At 48.9% G+C, this 19,227-nt stretch overlaps 2 non-coding genes and 1 pseudogene across 2 annotated transcripts; all 3 read right to left on the bottom strand.

Annotated features, from left to right (window-relative positions):
• Positions 1 to 3,070: 3,070 nt before the first annotated feature.
• LOC116975704 lies at positions 3,071 to 3,286 on the bottom strand. The gene has a single exon (XR_004412707.1). It is a non-coding gene; the product is annotated as a small nucleolar RNA U3 (small nucleolar RNA).
• Positions 3,287 to 8,734: 5,448 nt separating this feature from the next.
• Positions 8,735 to 8,849, bottom strand: LOC116975700 (annotated as a pseudogene).
• A 2,989-nt stretch (positions 8,850 to 11,838) lies between these two features.
• On the bottom strand, positions 11,839 to 12,056 carry LOC116975702. The gene has a single exon (XR_004412704.1). It is a non-coding gene; the product is annotated as a small nucleolar RNA U3 (small nucleolar RNA).
• Between the last annotated feature and the right edge of the window lie 7,171 nt (positions 12,057 to 19,227).

Here is a 19,227-nt window from a genome sequence, read left to right as displayed (position 1 = left end):
ACTCGGGGTTGGATCAGATGACACAGACACGGAGAATTCTTCAAGAAGACGAAGGCCTTTATTTGCAAACATCGGCTGGAACATTCAGAGATGACACCACCTGTCCGTTCTCTAATTGCTCTCCGACTACAGTAACAGGCTTTTTATTACAGTTTCACCCATATCTTTTCTACCTTATCTTGCATGCTGCACTCCTTTCGCATCAATCTATCTTCAATTCTAATATTCTCTGTCCCGCCACCATTAACTTCCGACCTTGGTTCAGTCTTATTAAACTTTACATTTCCCCTCATATCTCTTCCTCTTTCGCCACCCTTAAATTCCAACTGTTACTCTAATCTCCCAGCTATGTCTACTTTGTCACCGTTATGTTCTAGCTACAGCCAAGGTTACACACACCATATTATAATGTTACATATTAGTTTATAAGTTGAGTACAAAGATACAAATGTATTTATTAAGAATACAAAGATGCAAAAGTAGAAATAAGTAACTTGTTCAGTGTCTTGATTACTAGATAAATGATTTAATTAAGTGCTGCTAAATGGCTAACAATCATGTGTGGCTATAAAATAAGCTGATGTCTGATTACGTAAAATAGCTGACTGCTGCTATGATAAATGTTTTAATTAAGCTATGTATTCTTCTATATAACTTCCATAAGAGCATGCTGACTGGTTGCATCGTGGCTTGGTTCGGCAACTTGAGCGCCCTGGAGCGGAAAACACTACAAAAAGTAGTAAACACTGCCCAGTCCATCATTGGCTCTGACCTACCTTCCATTGAGGGGATCTATCGCAGTTGCTGCCTCAAAGGCTGGCAGCATCATCCAAGGACCCACATCGTCCTGGCCGTTCAGGTAGAAGGTACAGGAGCCTGAAGACTGCAATGTCCAGGTTCAGGAATAGCTACTTCCCCACAGCCATCAGGCTATTAAACTCGGCTCGAACAAAAATCTGAACATTAATAGCCCATTATCTGTTTATTTACACTTTATCTGAATATTTATTCATGTGTGTATATATTTATATAATGGTATATGGACACACTGGTCTGTTCTGTATTCATGCCTACTATGTTCTGTTGTGCTGAAGCAAAGCAAGAATTTCATTGTCCTATCTGGTACACATGACAATAAACTCTCTAGAACTCTTGAACTTGAACTTGATATGGTGATTCTAATGTAGAAGCAAATTCATAGAATGTGATGTGTTGGCGAAGTTGTTGGCGATATTGACTCCTAGGAATTTGAAGTTTTCAACCATCTCTACTCAGCACCGTCAATGCAGACTGGGGTATGTGGACCGCTTCACTTCCTGAAGTCCATCACTATCTGCATTGTCTTGCTGACATTGAGAGAAAGGTTGTTGTCTCGACACCAGGACACGAGGTTCTCAATCTCCTTCCTGTACTCCATCTCATCATTACTTGATATCCGGCCCACAATGGTGGTGTAATCTGCGAATTTGTAAATTGAATTAGCTTTGTACATGAAGCACAGTCGTGGGTGTACAAGGAGTAAAGAAGGGGGCAGAGAACGCAACCTTGTGGAGCATCAGTGTTGACAATTATCGTAGAGGATGATTTGTCCCCTATCCTCACTGATTGGGGTCTGTTGGTCAGGAGGTCAAGGGTCCAGTTGCAGAGATGAGTGCTGACACCAAGTCCTGCTAGTTTGGTGTTGGGCTTGGATGGTATGATGGTGTTAAAGGCAGAGCTGTAGTCTATGAATATGAGTCTTGTGGCACCACCTGGTGGTCAGACCGCTTACTGTCGAACCCTCGTCAATGGTTACGAGGAGAGTCACGTGACGTTGTGTGTTAAGGGGAGTGTCCTGCTGCATCAGCAGATCTTACCTTGAGATCGTTAGTCCACAGGTAGCGGAGCTCGAGTCAACACCCTCCCTCAGCACCAATGACTCAATACGTTAGAGAGTCCCAAACGCACATGTATGTTAAATTTACCTCACCAAATAAAGTAACCGTTTGGTCACAAAGTTTGGACTGGCTACAATCTGATGAAGGTGTCTGTCTTATCCAGGGATGATTGTAGGGCCAGGACGATGGCATAGTCCGTGGACCTGTTGTGGCGTTAGTGGGGCAAGGCCACTGGGTAGATTGGATTTAATGCATTCCATAATGCATAACCATAACGAGAGACATTCCATCTCAAAACATTTCATGATGGTGGAGAGCGTAGTGATGATGGAAATGCCTCACCTTCCCTGAACCCCCCCCCCCCCCCCCCCCATGCTCTACACATTCCCCGCCATCTCACTTGCCCTCCTCTGTACGCTCATCTCCAAAACATGAGTCCCATATTCCCTTCCACCCAGATCTCTCCCTCTGGTTTTACATTTCACAGCTCTTTGTATTTGACATTTTGTTCCCGTTCACCTTGAGCCTTTGACACTCATTCCATCCATTTGCTAATAACACTTTTGCCTGTGTCTACCGAACACTAGCCAGGCTTTGTTCCCTCCCCCCCCCCAATCTCTTTCTCCCCTGTACTCCAATGGTGTGAAGGCTTCTAAACTCTCATCTTTCTGCTTCTTCCATGGATAGTGCCTGTCCCATAAGTAATAAGAGTAGAATTAGGCCATTCGGCTCATCAATTCTACTCCGCCATTCAATCATGGCTGATCTATCTCTCACTCCTAACCCCATTTTCCTGCCTTTTCCCCCCCATAACCTTTGACACCCGTACTAATCACGAAGCTATCTATCTGTGCCTTAATATCCACCGACTTGGCCTCCACAGCCTTCTGTGGCAAAGTATTCCACAGATTCACCACCATCTTATTAAAGAAATTCCACCTCATCTCCTTCCTAGAAGAACGGCCTTTAATTTTGAGACAATGACCTCTCGGTCTCGGTCCTCCCAGCACTGTGTGTTTACTTGAGATACCAGCATCTGCAATTTTGGCTGGTATAAAACTAGATGTTACCCTGAGTTATAATTGACAACATTGAGTTGAAAATCAAATTGTAAATTCCCTTCTAGTCACGCTGAGCAAAGAATAACAAGATAATGCACAAATGTTCATCTGCCTTTTATTATAATAAAGCCAACCACTCAGACTGCGTTTCCTCCCTCCACAACCCCCGCAATGGGGACAGGGAACGGTCATCAATGTCCACCAGCACTTGTGTAAAACAAAGCCGGTGGACCGCTTTGCGCTCAGGAGGGAACGCTGCAGCTCCTCATCGTGGTTGGTGAGACCTTACTCTTTAGTACACGATTTAAATTTCAAAATATACTTTATTCAATTGGCAAATATATACAATTCCTGAACCATTCAAACATTCATCCGACATTTTCGGAGACTATACAAATTTTTTTCCAGTACAATTTTTTTTTACATTTGTCAAATTTCACCAAACAGTCCCCCACCAGTGCCACTCTGTGGCCCCTGTCCAAGTAATAAATATATACAATGTGTACACAGTGCGAACATTTTCATCTGACATTTCAAGTTCCACAAAAAATGTCCCCCACCCGTGCCACTCATGTGGCCCCCTGGTGTGGGATACCTTCCCTTAATTTAATTTGATGGGCGTCTCCACCATACCGTGCCGCCCATGTCCAGCAGCGGAAGGACCCTAGACTGTGGCCCTCCCCCACCGAGCCTTGGCGTTGGCTGCACCAAGCTTCAGCGAGTCCCTTAGCACGTACTCCTGCAGTCTGCAGTGGGCCAGTCGGCAACATTCCCTGACGGACATCTCGCTCTGCTGGGTGGTGAGCAACGCTCGGGCAGACCAAAGAGCGTCTTTCACCGAGTTGATGACCCTCCAGCAGCACTCGATGTCAGTCTCTGAATGTGTCCCTGGGAACAGTCCGTAAATCACAGAGTCCTCTGTGACGGAGCTGTTCGGGATAATTCGTTCCAGGGACCCTTTCATACCTCTCCAGACTCGTTTTGCAAATCCACACTCTGCAAAGAGGTGGGCAACCGTCTCCTCTCCATAGCAGGTGTCCCGGGGGCAGCGTGCGCTGGCAGTGAGGTTCTGACGGTGCAGGAAGGATCTAACTGGGAGGGCTCCCCTCACCACCAGCCAAGCCAGGTCTTGGTGCTTGTTGGTCAGTTCTGGCGATGAGGCATTTTGCCAGACAAGCTAGGCAGTCTGCTCTGGGAACCACACCACCGGATCCATCGAGTCCTTTCCCTGCAATGCCTGCAGGACATTCCGTGCTGACCACTGCCCGATGGACTTGTGGTCAAAGGTGTTGGTCCGGAAGAACCTTTCAACAGACGACAGATGGGGCGGCAATGTCCAGCTGACTGGTACATTGCGTGGCATCTGCGCCAGGCCCATCCATCGCAACACCGGGGACAGGTAGACCCTCAGCAGGTAGTGACACTTAGTGCCCACGTGCCTTGGCTCTACACTCCGCCTGATGCAGCCACACACAAAGGTGGCCATCAGGATGAGGGCGACGTTGGGCACGCTTTTACCCCCGTTGTCTGCCGACTTGTACATTGTGGCCCGTCGCACCCGGTCCATCCTCGACCCCCAGATGAACTGGAAGACAGCCCGGGTGATCCCCGTGGCGTAGGAGGGAGGGACAGGCCACACTTGTGCCAAGTACAGCAGCCCCGAGAGCACCTCACACCTGATGACCATGGAGAGGGAGCGTTGCCTCCACAGCTCCAGCTTCCTCCCCACCTTGGCTATCCGCTCCAGCCAATTCTTGTTACTCGACTCAGCCCCCCCGAACCAGATCCCCAGCACCTTCAAGAAGTCAGGCTTGATGGTGAAGGGGATGGAAGATCGGTCGGGCCAGTTGCCAAAGAGCATGGCCTCGCTCTTCCTGCGGTTCACCCTGGCTCCCGTGGCCGACTCAAACTGGTCACAGATGCTGATCAATCTGCGGACCGACCTTGGATCCGAGCAGAAGACGGCGACATCGTCCATGTACAGGGAGGTCTTGACCTGAATGCCCCCATTGCCTGGCAACGTCACTCCTCTTATGCTCGCATCCTTCCTGATGGACTCGGCAAAAGGTTCAATACAGCAGACAAACAAGACAGGAGAGAGAGGGCAACCCTGCCTGATTCCAGACCTTACAGGGAAACTGTCTGATTCCCACCCATTGATTTGGACTGCACTACGGATGTTGGTGTAGAGCAGTTTGATCCAATTTCAGATTCCCTCCCCAAAACCCATTTTGGAGAGCACATCCCTCATGTACGTGTGCGATATCCTGTCGAAGGCCTTCTCCTGGTCCAAGCTGACTAGGCAGGCATCCACCCGTCTGTCCTGCATGTAGGCGATGGTATCTCTCAGCAGCGCTAGGCTGTCTGAGATTTTCCTGCCAGGTACAGCACAGGTTTGGTCCGGGTGGATCACCCGTCCCAGAGCAGACTTGACCCGGTTTGCGATGGCCTTAGACAGGATCTTGTAATCTACATTCAACAATGTTATGGGTCTCCAATTCTTTATATCCTTCATCTCCCCCTTCTGCTTGTAGATTAGGGTGATGCTGCCCTTCCTCATGGAGTCTGCCATGCTGCCGGCTAGAAGCATGTCATTGTACACTTCCAGCAGGTCCGGGCCCACCCAGTCCCACAGAGCCGAATACAACTCGGCCGGTAAGCCATCGCTTCCGGGAGTTTTACTCGAGTCAAAGGAGCGGATGGAGCCAGTCAGCTCCTCTAGGGTCAGTGGTTGGTCCAGACTCTCCCGCTTGCTGTCCTCCAAGACCTCCGTGATAGAGGACAGGAAGTTCTGGGAGGCGGTGCTGTCTGTGGCCTTTTGGTCATACAATTCCGAGTAAAAGGATTTGCAGACCCTCATCATGTCTGTCTGCGAGGATGCTACCGAGCCGTCCTCCTCCCTAAGGCTGTTGATCACAGAGCTCCCCCTGTGAACCTTATGGAAGAAGAAACGTGAGCACGTCTCATCCTGCTCCACATGGCGGACCCTGGATCGGAAGATGATCTTGGAGGATTCAGAGGTAAAGAGCCAAGCTTGCCGGTCCTTCACCTCTCTAAGTTCCTCCCTCACATCCACCCCCCTCGACTGCAGAAGGAGCAGTTGTTGCAATTCTGTCTGGAGTTGGCACAATTTCCTGTCTTGCTCTCTGAATCTCTTTGGCTATGAAGAACCTCTTAATGTTCTCCTTGGTTGCTTCCCACCAGAGTGTCGGGGAGTCAAAGAGGGGCCTCACCGTTCTCCAACGTGCGTAGTCCCTCTTTAGCTCCTCAACGTTCTCTGGGGTCAACAGCTTCACATTTAACTTCCACGTCCCTCTGCCTGCCTTCCGGTCCTCCTGTAGGTGACAGGAAGCCTGAAGGAGGCAGTGGTCAGAGAAGAACACGGGCGTGAGGTCGGTGTGTCTCACCGTGACGGCCTTCGTGGTGAAGACGAAGTCTATCCGGGATCGGGCCAAACCGTCCGATCTCGACCAGGTGAACCGTGGCTGGGACCCGCCTGCAGGGTCGCTGAAGGCGTCGCGCAGCTTTGCGTCTTTTACCGTTTCCATCAGGAACTTGGACGTGCTGTCCAGTCTGTTGTCGGCACTGCCGGATCGTCCAGCCGCATCAATGATGCAGTTGAAGTCACCGGCCAGAACGAGCTGCCGGGACGTGGCCAACAGCACTGGGAGCTGCTGGAGAACGGCCAGCCGCTCGCTCCGCACGGGTGGGGCATACACATTAATCAGCCGGAGCGGAGAACCACGGTACATAACATCCACCACGAGGAGACGCCCCGCAACCACCTCCCTGACCTCAGTGATGGCGAAGTTCCCTCCCCGCAGCAAGATCCCCAGGCCGGAAGCACGACAATCATTGCCCCCCGACCACACCGACAGTCCGTGGGGCCACCATCGCGACCACCTCCGATAGCAGCGGAGGTGTGGCAACCCGCACTCCTGTAGAAAAGTCACATCTGCCTTGACCTTGGCCAGGTACTGTAAGGCATTTACACATCGCGCAGTGCTCTTCACACTGCGCACGTTTAAAGATGCCAGTTTGAGCTCCATTGTCCTTTAGAGTCACTGGCCATTTTCCTGTTCCCTCATGCTCACCGCTTCGGTGAATTGCCTCACCTTTCCTGGGCTCAGATACCCGGCCTCCTCAACGGGTTGGGTTTCCCGTGTCGTAACCCGAGGTGTCGTTGGGGGGGGCTGCTCGTTTTACCCCCTTCTGGGTGCGCCGCTTCCCCCATCTCTCATGGCTGGGGCACGGTGACAGACTTACTGCTCCCGGAAACTCGGAGCTGAGGCCCATTGGCCGCTGCACTGCTCCCTGTTGCCCGGAGCTGGGGCCCATCGGCCACTGCACTGCTCCCGATGCCCTGGGGCTGGAGCCCCTCGACCACTTCTCTGCTCCCGATGCCCTGGGGCCGGAGCCCCTCGATCGCTGCTCTGCTCCCGATGTCCTAGGGCTGGAGCCCCTCGACCGCTGCTCTGCTCCCGATGTCCTGGGGCTGGAGCCCCTCGATCGCTGCTCCTGCTCCCGATGTCCTGGGGCTGGAGCCCCTCGACCGCTGCACTGCTCTCGGTCTCCTGGTGCAGGTGGACAATCGGCCTGGACCTTCTCCTTTCCTCCCCGGTTTTCTTCTTGTGGGGTTTCCCGTTCGCCTCACCCTCCGACGAGGAAAGGTTGCTGCCTTCCGTCAGGGAGAGAGACCGTTTTTTGGGTTTTTTTTGGGCTTGCCATCCCCTTCTGGCCTCTGCTCCGTGTGCTGACCCTTCTGGTGTTTTTTATACTTCACCGTCGTCCAAATCTGCTCTCCCCCTTCCTCCATCGACTCTCCCTCCTGGGCTTGGTGCTGGAGTTCTCCTGGAACTTGGGGGCTCGAGGTGGTTGAGGTGGTTGGGCTGTCCTCATCCCTGTTTCCCCTTTCTGCTGGGGACTTGGTAGTGGTAGTGGGTGTCTCACCTACCCTGGGGATGCTGGAAGCCGCCCCTCTTGTTGCCTGTGCGTATGTACAGGCTCTTTTTGGGCAGGCCCTGTAAAGGTGGCCTCCCTCCCCACACAGGTTGCAGTTCTTGCTGGCCTGACAGTCCTTTGTCTCGTGGCCCTCCGTTTTGCAGTTTTTGCAGACCACTGCAGTGCATTGGGCCACCACATGCCCAGGCTTGTTACATCTTCTGCATAGTCTGGGCTGCCCCACGTAACTTAAATAGCCTCGGTTTCCTCCAATTGCGAACACCGAAGGAGGGTGGAGGAGAGCTCCTTCCTTGTCCACCCTCAGCTTTACCTTGACCTGCCGCTTGCTCGTCCAAATCCCATGCAGATCCTTCACGTCCACGCTGTTCCCTGCTCCGTCGACGTAGCGAGCAAGGAAGGTGAGGACATCCACTACGGGCACATGTGGGTTGAACATATGCACCGTGATCATCCTTTCTTTTTGGTTTGGGAGGGTGAAGAGTGGCTGCACCTTCAGCAACGACAGCGGAGCTTCATTCCCCTTCTCCTGGAAATCTTTCATAAACTTTTGCCATCCTGTCGGAAGCACAAATGTAACGTCGAAATAACCGTTACCCGGGAAGTCCTGGAGGCAGTAGATATCCCTGGGCTCGAACTTGCAGGTCTCCAGCAAGACCTTCTTTACAAAAGTATCTCGACTGAAGGGCATCCCCTCGCTGAGATCCTTGACACTAATCCTGAGGGTATTGCGGATACCCTGTCCTCTAGCTCCCATTGCAGCTGCCATTGCTACGATTTTTAAATCGCAATCTGCAGCTCTTGTCCTTAATGGACCGCCAGGACTGTTCTAACAAGAACAAATAGCCCCTTTCCCTGTTCTAACAAGAACAGACGCTCTCTTTTAGCACTCTTTTACCACTGATAAGAACAGATACTGCACTTGATCTTAGCCAAAAGGCCGAGAAGCATTTTTGTCTATCTTCGATTTTCCAGCATCTGCAGTTCCTTCTTAATCAGGATATAAACAGTTGTTTCAGAAGGAACTGCAGATGCTGGAAAATCTATGGTAGACAAAAATGCTGGAGAAACTCAGCGGGTGGGGCAGCATCTATGGAGCGAAGGAAATAGGCGACGTTTTGGGTTGAGACCCTCTTCAGACGTCTTCATGACCCTTCTTCAGAAGTGGTCCTGCCAGTGGAACTAGCAGGCCGACTAGGGTGGGGAAGAGAAGAGAGAGGAAATGCAGGGATTACTTGAAATTAGAGAAATCAACATTCATACCGCTGGGTTGTAAGCTGCTCAAGCTAAATACAAGGTGCTGTTCCTCCAATTTGCAAGTGGCCTCGGTCTGACAATGAAGGCCCACGACAGAAAGGCAATATGGGAATGGGAAGGGGAGTTGAAATGTTGGTCTACACAGAGGAGCAGGATGCTATAAAAAAACAGAAACAGACAGGGGCATACAGACAGTTCAAAATTTAACATGTCGTCTGGCCATGATAGAACAGACACTACTTTAACTGACAAAGAAATACTTTGAATGAAATGAGACTTGCATATCAAGGCAACATCATTGGAGATGAAGTTTATCCCATCTTACGCCAACATTTGACAGAATGGGAGCAGACACTTCTAGCAGCGCAGGACTCGGTCTTTAGAGATCTTGGGTGGAAACACAATGTGTAAGAAGGGACTGCAGATGCTGGTTTAAAGGGTCTCAACCCGAAACATCACCCATTCCTTCTCTCCAGAGATGCTGCACCTCCCGTTGAGTTACTCCAGCTTTTTGTGTCTACCTTCTGGGTGGAAACAAACGAATTATTCAGAGGATGAAAACAGAAAGGAAACAGATTGTGTCAACACAGGCACCCCCAAACCAAATCTAGATTTAGACCAACTCTAAAGAACTACAGTAAGGTGCAGGATTAGTAAATTGTACTGTGGTTTAAGACCATGACTATTAGACTCCGTTCTGCCTAGGAATAAACGGCAATAATTACAACATCAAGTTAAGAACACATCCATCATGAAACAATTAAATTACAATTTAAAACACAAAGTACGTGTGCTCTAAGAAACCCAAGCCCAAAGCCGGTATTATCTAACTATCTAACTAAATATACCAACATGATAACAACAATAAATAACTATGCAAAAAAAACCCAGCTACTTACATGTTAGCTAGGTCTTAAAATGAATCATATAGATGCAAGTGTATCTATATCTATATACACTATATCTATATGCACTATATACCTCCTCCTCAATACCTGCTCTCTCCACCTATTCTATTAGTATGTACTAAACAAAGGAAGCTGTAGCCAATTAGCTCACTAACAAATGCTCAACACCTGCATCCTATCTTCCACTAATCCTAGCCCATCATCAAACTTGTAACATCACAGATGTCACCCTTGCATAAGACCAGGATACTCTTACACAGACTACAGTTATGAAGAAATACACATACAGCATGTCATACGTTTTCTTTCTGCCTCCAACTGACACCATTCTTTCTCCACGAAATCCAATTACTGCCTTGCTCTGCTGCCTCTGGCATCTGCATTACTGCCTGACGCAAACTCTGTCCACAAATTCCTAGCTCTCAAGAGAGAGTTTATTGTCATGTGTCTCTGATAGGACAATGAAATTCTTGCTTCAGCACACCAGAACATGGTAGGCATGAATAAAAAACAGATCAGTGTGTCCATATATCATTGTATAAGTATATACACACATGAATGAATAAACTGATCAAGTGCAAATAAACAGATTATTGGTTATTAATGTTCAGAATTTTGTCCAAGCAAAGTTTAATAGCCTGATGGCTGTGGGGAAGTAGCTATTCCTGAACCTGGTCGTTGCAGTCTTCAGGCACCTGTACCTTCTACCTTCAGGTAGTGGGGAGATGAGTGTGTGGCCAGGGTGGTGTGGGTCCTTGATGATGCTGCCAGCCTTTTTGAGGCAGTGACTGTGATAGCAACGTGGTTATGAAACCTCTACAACCCACCTCTACCGGACATACTCTTGCTCTCCATCCCCGCTGCTCAACTTCTGCTGCCTACTCTACATATCTCAGCCTTTTCCTTTCATAAGCCTCATCCACTGTTCTTCCAAGGCACCACCAGTTCTGTAAAAAACACTTTCCACTGACACTATATCAGACCGCAAACTAGTAGTAATTCTTTCCTGCGGAACAACAAGCGTTCCACCCAAATCTACCTACATCTCCCAATCATCGGCTCCCCATAGCTGGCCTGACATACCCAGCTGCAAACTTCCTTTCTCTCCCTCACGGACAAAATGAATCGCTGCCCTCTCAGTCCTGATGCCTACTGAATTCACTTGTGCTCTCCTCCTCTCAATTGCTGCAGCTATGCACACTTCAAAACCTGGTTATGCTGCCAAGTATACCGACCCTGAGAAAGACTTGTCGTACATCCTGACAAAAAGGAAAACAGACATTTTGGAAGGCTTCCAAATGAACTTGCTATAGTGACCAGACTCTATAAGAATGACAAGGAAGGGAACATAGGCTCAGGTGAGAAAATACATTCTCCCCAAAGTACACAAACATCTGGGCCATGCTGGTGAAATAACTCCAGGAAGGCCCATGATGTCTGACTGCAGTAGTTTAGTTTAGTTTATTGTCACGTGTACAGTGAAATGCTTTTGTTGCATGCTATCCAGTCAGCAGAAAGATTACAATCGAGCCATATTTAGTGTTTAGAGCTGAAACAGTGTCCATTCATTTCCTTCAAAACATATGAATATGGATGCTGAGAAAGCCAATTTTTGTTCTGTATGTATTTTTTAATTGAGTATAAAGTATTTTTAGAAATATTTAAAAAATATTGTTGAACCTGATTCTGCGCTTGTCATAAAAAATCACCAAGTTTAAGTGTCATGAATCGTGCTCAGGCACAAATGTTAATCTGTTTTTTATTATAATAAAGCCAACCACTCAGACTGCGTTTCCTCCCTCCACAACCCCCGCAATGGGGACAGGGAACGGTCATCAATATCCACCAGCACTTGTATAAAACAAAGCCGGAGGACCGCTTCGCGCTCAGGAGGGAACGCTGCAGCTCCTCATCGTGGTTGGTGAGACCTTACTCTTTAGTACACGATTTCTCTAGTCACAGACTATAGAAATGATCCTTAAAAGTATAGCCTTACCTTTCAGCAGCCGCCGCGCCGCTCTCCATGCACAGCAAGACACCTTTGAGTCAGGCCGACCAAACCCGAGGTCCTTGACCCCCGACCAAATCCAGGAGGGAATTAAACACAAGCTCTATCGATCTTTTCCCGTCATTTATAAACTTACTAATGACGGAGAAATATAGTTTATATCATTGCCCAGCATGAATGTTAATTTGCATAAATTAGCAACCAGCCAATAGTTTGCTTCTTACCGCAACCCGACTCAAAACGTTGCCCATTTCCTTCGCTCCATAGATGCTGCCTCACCCGCTGAGTTTCTCCAGCATTTTTGTCTACCTTCGATTTTTCAGCATCTGCAGTTCTTTCTTGAACATAGTTTGCTTCTTTGTTGGCAACTATTGCAGTAACGTTCTGGACCCGATCTATCAGTAAAATAATCGATCAATAAAATGGGTACACATGAATGAAACCAATCTGCAACTTATTTTGATATGTACAGTAGAGAGTGTCGTGGTTTAGGGACTCGGGGTTGGATAAGATGACACAGACACGGAGAATTCTTCAAGATGACGAAAGCCTTTATTTGCAAACATCGGCTGGAACATTCAGAGATGACACCACCTGTCCGTTCTCTAATTGCTCTCCGACTACAGTAACAGGCTTTTTATTACAGTTTCACCCATATCTTTTCTACCTTATCTTGCATGCTGCACTCCTTTCGCATTAATCTATCTTCAATTCTAATATTCTCTGTCCCGCCACCATTAACTTCCGACCTTGGTTCAGTCTTATTAAACTTTACATTTCCCCTCATATCTCTTCCTCTTTCGCCACCCTTAAATTCCAAATGTTACTCTAATCTCCCAGCTATGTCTACTTTGTCACCGTTATGTTCTAGCTACAGCCAAGGTTACACACACCATATTATAATGTTACATATTAGTTTATAAGTTGAGTACAAAGATACAAATGTATTTATTAAGAATACAAAGATGCAAAAGTAGAAATAAGTAACTTGTTTAGTGTCTTGATTACTAGATACATGATTTAATTAAGTGCTGCTAAATGGCTAACAATCACGTGAGGCTACTAAAATAAGCTGATGTCTGATTACGTAAAATAGCTGACTGCTGCTATGATAAATGTTTTAATTAAGCTATGTATTCTTCTATATAACTTCCATAAGAGCATGCTGACTGGGTGCATCGTGGCTTGGTTCGGCAACTTGAGCGCCCAGGAGCGGAAAAGATTACAAAAAGTAGTAAATACTGCCCAGTCCATCATTGGCTCTGACCTACCTTCCATCGAGGGGATTTATCGCAGTCGCTGCCTCAAAAAGGCTGGCAGCATCATCAAGGATCCACACTATCCTGGCCACACACTCATCTCCCCGCTACCTTCAGGTAGAAGGTACAGGAACCAGAAGACTGCAACGTCCAGGTTCAGGAATAGCTACTTCCCCACAGCCATCAGGCTATTAAACTCGGCTCGAACAAAAATCTGAACATTAATAGCCTATTATCTGTTTATTTGCACTTTATCTGAATATTTATTCATGTGTGTATATATTTATATAATGGTATATGGACACACTGCTCTGTTCTGTATTCATGCCTACTATGTTCTGTTGTGCTGAAGCAAAGCAAGAATTTCATTGTCCTATCTGGGACACATGACAATAAACTCTCTAGAACTCTTGAACTTGAACTTGATATGGTGATTCTAATGTAGAAGCAAATTCATAGAATGTGATGTGTTGCAGGTGGGAGATTAAGTTGCCAATATCCCAGTCAAAGAGGGACACAGAGAGCTGTTTGATGCGGCATTTCCCACAAATCCTTTCGATGGTGGGAAAGTCAGTACCCGTGATGGACCACGGTTTGCAGTTTTAGCTACGCCAGAGGAGACCCCCCTCCTTGAGCTAAAGATAGTATCGCTAAACGTGCGCAGTGTGAAGAACTGCGTGATGTGTAAACGCCTCGCAGTACCTGGCCAGCGTCAAGGCAGACGTGACTTTTCTGCAGGAGTGCGGGCTGTCACACTTCCGCTGCTGTTGGAGGTGGTCGCGATGGTGGCCCCACGGACTGTCGGTGTGGTCGGGGGGCAATGACTGTCGCCCATCGGGTCTGGGATCTTGCTGCGGGGAGGGAGGTTCACCATCACCCAGGTGGTTGGGGGCGTCTCCTGGTGGTGGGTGTAATGTACCGTGGTTCTCCGCTCTGGCTGATTAATGTGTACGTCTCACCTGTGCAGAGCGAGCGGCTGGCCGTTCTCCAGCAACTCCCACCGCTGCTGCCCACGTCCCGGCCCCTCGTTCCGGCCGGTGACTTCAACTGCATCATTGATGCGGCTGGACGACCACAGACTGGACAGCACGTCCAAGCTCCTGATGGAGACGGTCAAAGACGCAAAGTTGCGCGATGCTTTTAGCGACCCTGCAGGCGGATCCCAGCCGCGGTTCACCTGGTCAAGATCGGACGGTTCAGTCCGGTCCGGGATAGACTTCATCTTCACGTCGAAAGCCATCACGGTCAGACATGCCGACCTCACGCCGGTGTTCTTCTCTGACCACTGCCTCCTTCAGGCTTCCTGCCACCTACAGGGGGACCGGAAGGCAGGCAGAGGGACGTAGAAGTTAAATGTGAAGCTGTTGACCCCAGAGAACATTGAGGAGCTAGAGAGAGACTACGCATGTTGGAGAACGGTGAAGCCCCTCCTTGACTCCCCGACACACTGGTGGGAAGCAACCAAGGAGAACATCAAGAGGTTCTTCATATTTCAGGGGGTTCAGAGAGCGGCGGCGCCAAACGGCAGCGGCTCGACTACAGTCGTCTGTCTTTTTTTTAATTTTGTTCTCGTTAAATGTACGTGTTGATTCTAGTTTTTATTATTTTTTAGCTGTGTATATGTGGGGGAAACCGTTTAATCTCTTCCCTGTACGAAGACCCGACTTTTTCCCTGTCAGGTCTCCGATGGCGTTAGGCCTAACATCCTGGAGCTGGCGGTGGCCTCTGGCCAGGACTAACCTGTGGGCTCCAGTCGCGGAGCCTGCGGACCTGACATTGCGGAGCTGGCCATCTTCGGAGCGGGAAGAGCATTGGTGCCGCGCGGCTGCGACCCGACTTTGGAGTTTCAGAGGCTCCGGCCGCAGGCTCGGTGGACAGGAACATCGGGAGCTCGCAGGTCCCTGGTGAGAGACCACTTTTCGTGGCTCCCGCAACGGCAACTTCTCCCGCTGCAATTGTGGGGTTTAAAGGACACAGAGCCGGGGCCTAACATCGCCTGGCGTGGCTTAAATGGCCACAGGACTTACCATCGCCCGCCGGGGGCTTTAACATCGGAGCCCCACTTCGCCTCAACGCTGCAGTTGGACTGCTGGACCGCGGGAGAAGAAAAAAAGGAAGAGATAAAGACTTTGTCTTCCATCACAGTGAGGAGGTGTTGTAGATTCACTGTGATGGATGTTTGTGTAAATTGTGTTAAGTGTGGGTCTTGGGGTTTTTTAGTAATGTAAAAAACTGTAGAAATGAAATTTCGTTCGAACCAAGCTGTTTGAATGACAATAATAGGCATTCTATTATATTTTATTCTAAGACAGAGTCAGAGGGAATTGTGGCAACTCCAGACAGATTTGCAGCAACTGCTCTTTCTGGAGGAACTTAGAGTTGAATGGCCTGCAAGCTCGGCTCTTTTCGTCTGAATCCTCCAAGATCATCTTCCGATCCAGGGTCCGCCACGTGGAGCAGGATGAGACGTGCTCAGGTTTCTTTTTCCATAAGGTTCACAGGGGGAGCTCTGTGATGAACAGCCTTAGGGAGGAGGACGGCTCAGTAACATCCTTGCAGGCGGACATGCTGAGGATCTGCAAATCCTTTTATACGGATTTGTACAACAGAAAGGCTAGTGTGAAGGTTTCTAAACTCTCATCTATCTAATAATAATAATAATAAATTTTATTTATACGCGCCTTTCAAGAGTCTCAAGGACACCTTACAAAAATTTAGCAAGTAGAGGAAAAACATGTAAGCGGAATGAAATAAATAGTAGAGACATGACTAGTACACAAATTAAAGACAGAATTCAATTCAAAACACAATATGAGGCAATTCAAGCACAGATGAAAAGGGAGGGGGACGTGGGGCTAAGGATAGGCAGAGGTGAAGAGATGGGTCTTGAGGCGGGACTGGAAGATGGTGAGGGACACAGAATTGCGGATCAGTTGGGGGAGGGAGTTCCAGAGCCTGGGAGCTGCCCTGGAGAAGGCTCTGTCCCCAAAACTGCGGAGGTTGGATTTGTGGATGGAGAGGAGACCGGCAGATGTGGATCTGAGGGACCGTGAGGGTTGGTAGGGGGAGAGGAGGTCAGTGAGATATGGGGGGGCCAGATGGTGGAGGGCTTTGTAGGTGAGGACCAGGATTTTGTAGGTGATCCGGTGGGAGATGGGAAGCCAGTGAAGTTGTTTGAGGACTGGAGTGATGTGATGCCAGGATTTGGTGTGGGTGATGAGTCGGGCGGCTGCGTTCTGGACCAGTTGGAGTCGGTTGATGTAGGTGGAGCTGATGCCAAGGAGAAGTGAGTTGCAGTAGTCCAGTCGGGAGGAGATGAAGGCATGGATGAGTCTTTCAGCAGCGGGAGGTGTGAGAGAGGGTCTGATTTTGGCGATGTTGCGGAGGTGAAAGAAGGAGGTTTTAATTACATGGCGGATGTGAGGCTCAAGGGAGAGGGTGGAATCAAAGATCACGCCAAGGTTGCGGGCCTGGGGAGATGGGGAGACAGTGGTGCCGTCGATGGTGATAGTGGGGTTATTGATTTTGCTGAGTGTGGATTTGGAGCCTATGAGGAGGAATTCTGTTTTATCGCTGTTGAGTTTGAGGAAGTTATGTTGCATCCAGGTTTTTATAGCTGACAAACAGAAGTTGATATGGGAGAGGGGGGGTTGTGGGGGGATTTGGTGCCGAGGTAGATCTGGGTGTCATCGGCGTAACAGTGGAAGTCCAGGTTGAAGTGGCGGAGTATCTGACCAAGGGGGAGGATGTAGATGATGAAGAGATGGGGTCCGAGTACGGAGCCTTGGGGAACGCCTTGAGTGACTGTGGCTGTAGCAGAGGTGTGGTTATGGAGAGAGATGAAGTGGGATCTGTTGGAAAGGTAGGAACAGAGCCAGCTGAGTGCAGAACCTTTAATGCCAAGGTCCCCAAGTCTGGTAAGCAGGATGTTATGGTTCACTGTATCGAAGGCTGCACTCAGGTCGAGGAGGATGAGGATGTTGAGGGAACCAGTGTCAGCAGAGGTGAGGAGGTCGTTGAGGACTTTGAGGAGAGCAGTTTCTGTGCTATGGAGGGGGCGAAAGCCAGATTGGAGGGGTTCGAATGGGTTATACGCGAGGAGGTGGGAATGAAGTTGTGACGCAACGATACGCTCCAGGGTTTTTGAAAGAAAGGGGAGGTTTGAGATTGGGTGGTAGTTAATGAGAGAGGAGGGATCAAGACCAGGTTTCTTTAAGGTTGGTGTGACAGCAGCAGTTTTGAAAGCGGAGGGAACAATTCCTTGGGACAATGAGGAGTTGAAGAGATTAGTGAGGTAGGGGCAGAGAACGGGGAGGCAGGACTTCAGCAGGGGAGTGGGGAGAGGGTCGAGGGAGCAGGTAGTGGGTTTGGAAGAGCTGATGAGTTTGGAGATTTCAGTAGGGGTGACCAGGTCAAACTGAGAGAGGAAGCAGTGTGGAGGAGGGGTAAGGAGGTCAGTGGAGATGTTGAAAGGAGGGGCCTTGGTAGGTGGTGGAGTAGATGCTGGGGACTCGGGTACAGGGGATAAAGATTGATGGATGGTGCTGATTTTATCAGCGAAAAAATGGAGGAATGAGTTGCAGAGATCCGGAGTAGAGGTAGGGAGAGTGTTGGCTCGAGGCTTGAGGAGGTTGCCCACTGTGGAGAAGAGGGTTCTGTGGTTTAGGCAGGGGTCAGTGAATATGGAGGAGAGGTAGGCAGATTTTGCAGCAATGAGGGCATCTTTGTAGGCAGTGAGGTGGAGTTTGTAAGCTTCATGGTGGACTGTGAGAGATGATTTCTTTGTGAGTCGTTCAAGTCGGCGACCAGTCTGTTTCAGCTTACGAAGTGCAGGTGTGTACCAGGGTGAAGATGTATTAAAATTTACGGTTCTTGTTTTGAGGGGGGCCAGAATGTTAAGGGAGGTAGACAAGGTGGAGTTGAGATGGTTTGTGAGATCATCAGGTGAGATATGGGTTGAGTCCAGGGGGAGAGTGGTGGAGAGCAGGTCAGAGAGATGGTGGGGATCGATGGATTTTAGATTACGGAAGGTCCGTGGTCCGAGAACACTAACGCAATTATCAAAAAAGCTCATCAGCGCCTCTACTTCCTGAGAAGATTACGGAGAGTCGGATTGTCCAGGAAGACTCTCTCTAACTTCTACAGGTGCACAGTCGAGAGCATGCTGACCGGTTGCATCGTGGCTTGGTTCGGAAATTTGAGCGCCCTGGAGAGGAAAAGACTACAAAAAGTCGTAAACACTGCCCAGTCCATCATCGGCTCTGACCTTCCTTCCATCGAGGGGATTTATCGCAGTCGCTGCCTCAAAAAGGCTGGCAGTATCATCAAAGACTCTCACCATCCTGGCCACACACTCATCTCCCTGCTACCTTCAGGTAGAAGGTACAGGAGCCTGAAGACTGCAACAACCAGGTTCAGGAATAGCTACTTCCCCTCAGCCGTCAGGCTATTAAACCTGGCTCGGACAAAACTCTGATTATTAGCAACCACTTTCTGTTATTTGCACTACCAGTTTATTTATTCATGTGTGTATATATTTATATCATGGTATATGGACACATTTATCTGTTTTGTAGTAAATGCCTACTATTTTCTGTGTGCTTAAGCAAAGCAAGAATTTCATTGTCCTATACAGGGACACATGACAATAAACTCACTTGAACTTGAACTTGATTTCTCGGAGGAAGCGGGGGCGAGGTGTCGGAGAAGGGATGGTGAACCATATAAGCTTATGATCAGAGAGGGGGAAGAGGCATGGATGGAGGTCGAGTACCGGTTGATTTGTGGAGCAGACCAGGTCAAGGATGTGACCTTTGTCATGGGTGGGAAAGGTGACGTGCTGAGTGAGAGAGAAGTTGTCAAGTAAAAAGGCGAATTCAGATGCAAGCTTGCAGGTGG

Source organism: Amblyraja radiata, chromosome 7, assembly GCF_010909765.2.
Source record: "Amblyraja radiata isolate CabotCenter1 chromosome 7, sAmbRad1.1.pri, whole genome shotgun sequence".
NCBI classification, from domain to species: Eukaryota; Metazoa; Chordata; class Chondrichthyes; order Rajiformes; family Rajidae; genus Amblyraja; species Amblyraja radiata.
Note: the sequence above shows the minus strand (reverse complement) of the source record. Positions and strands in the feature narration are given on the sequence as shown.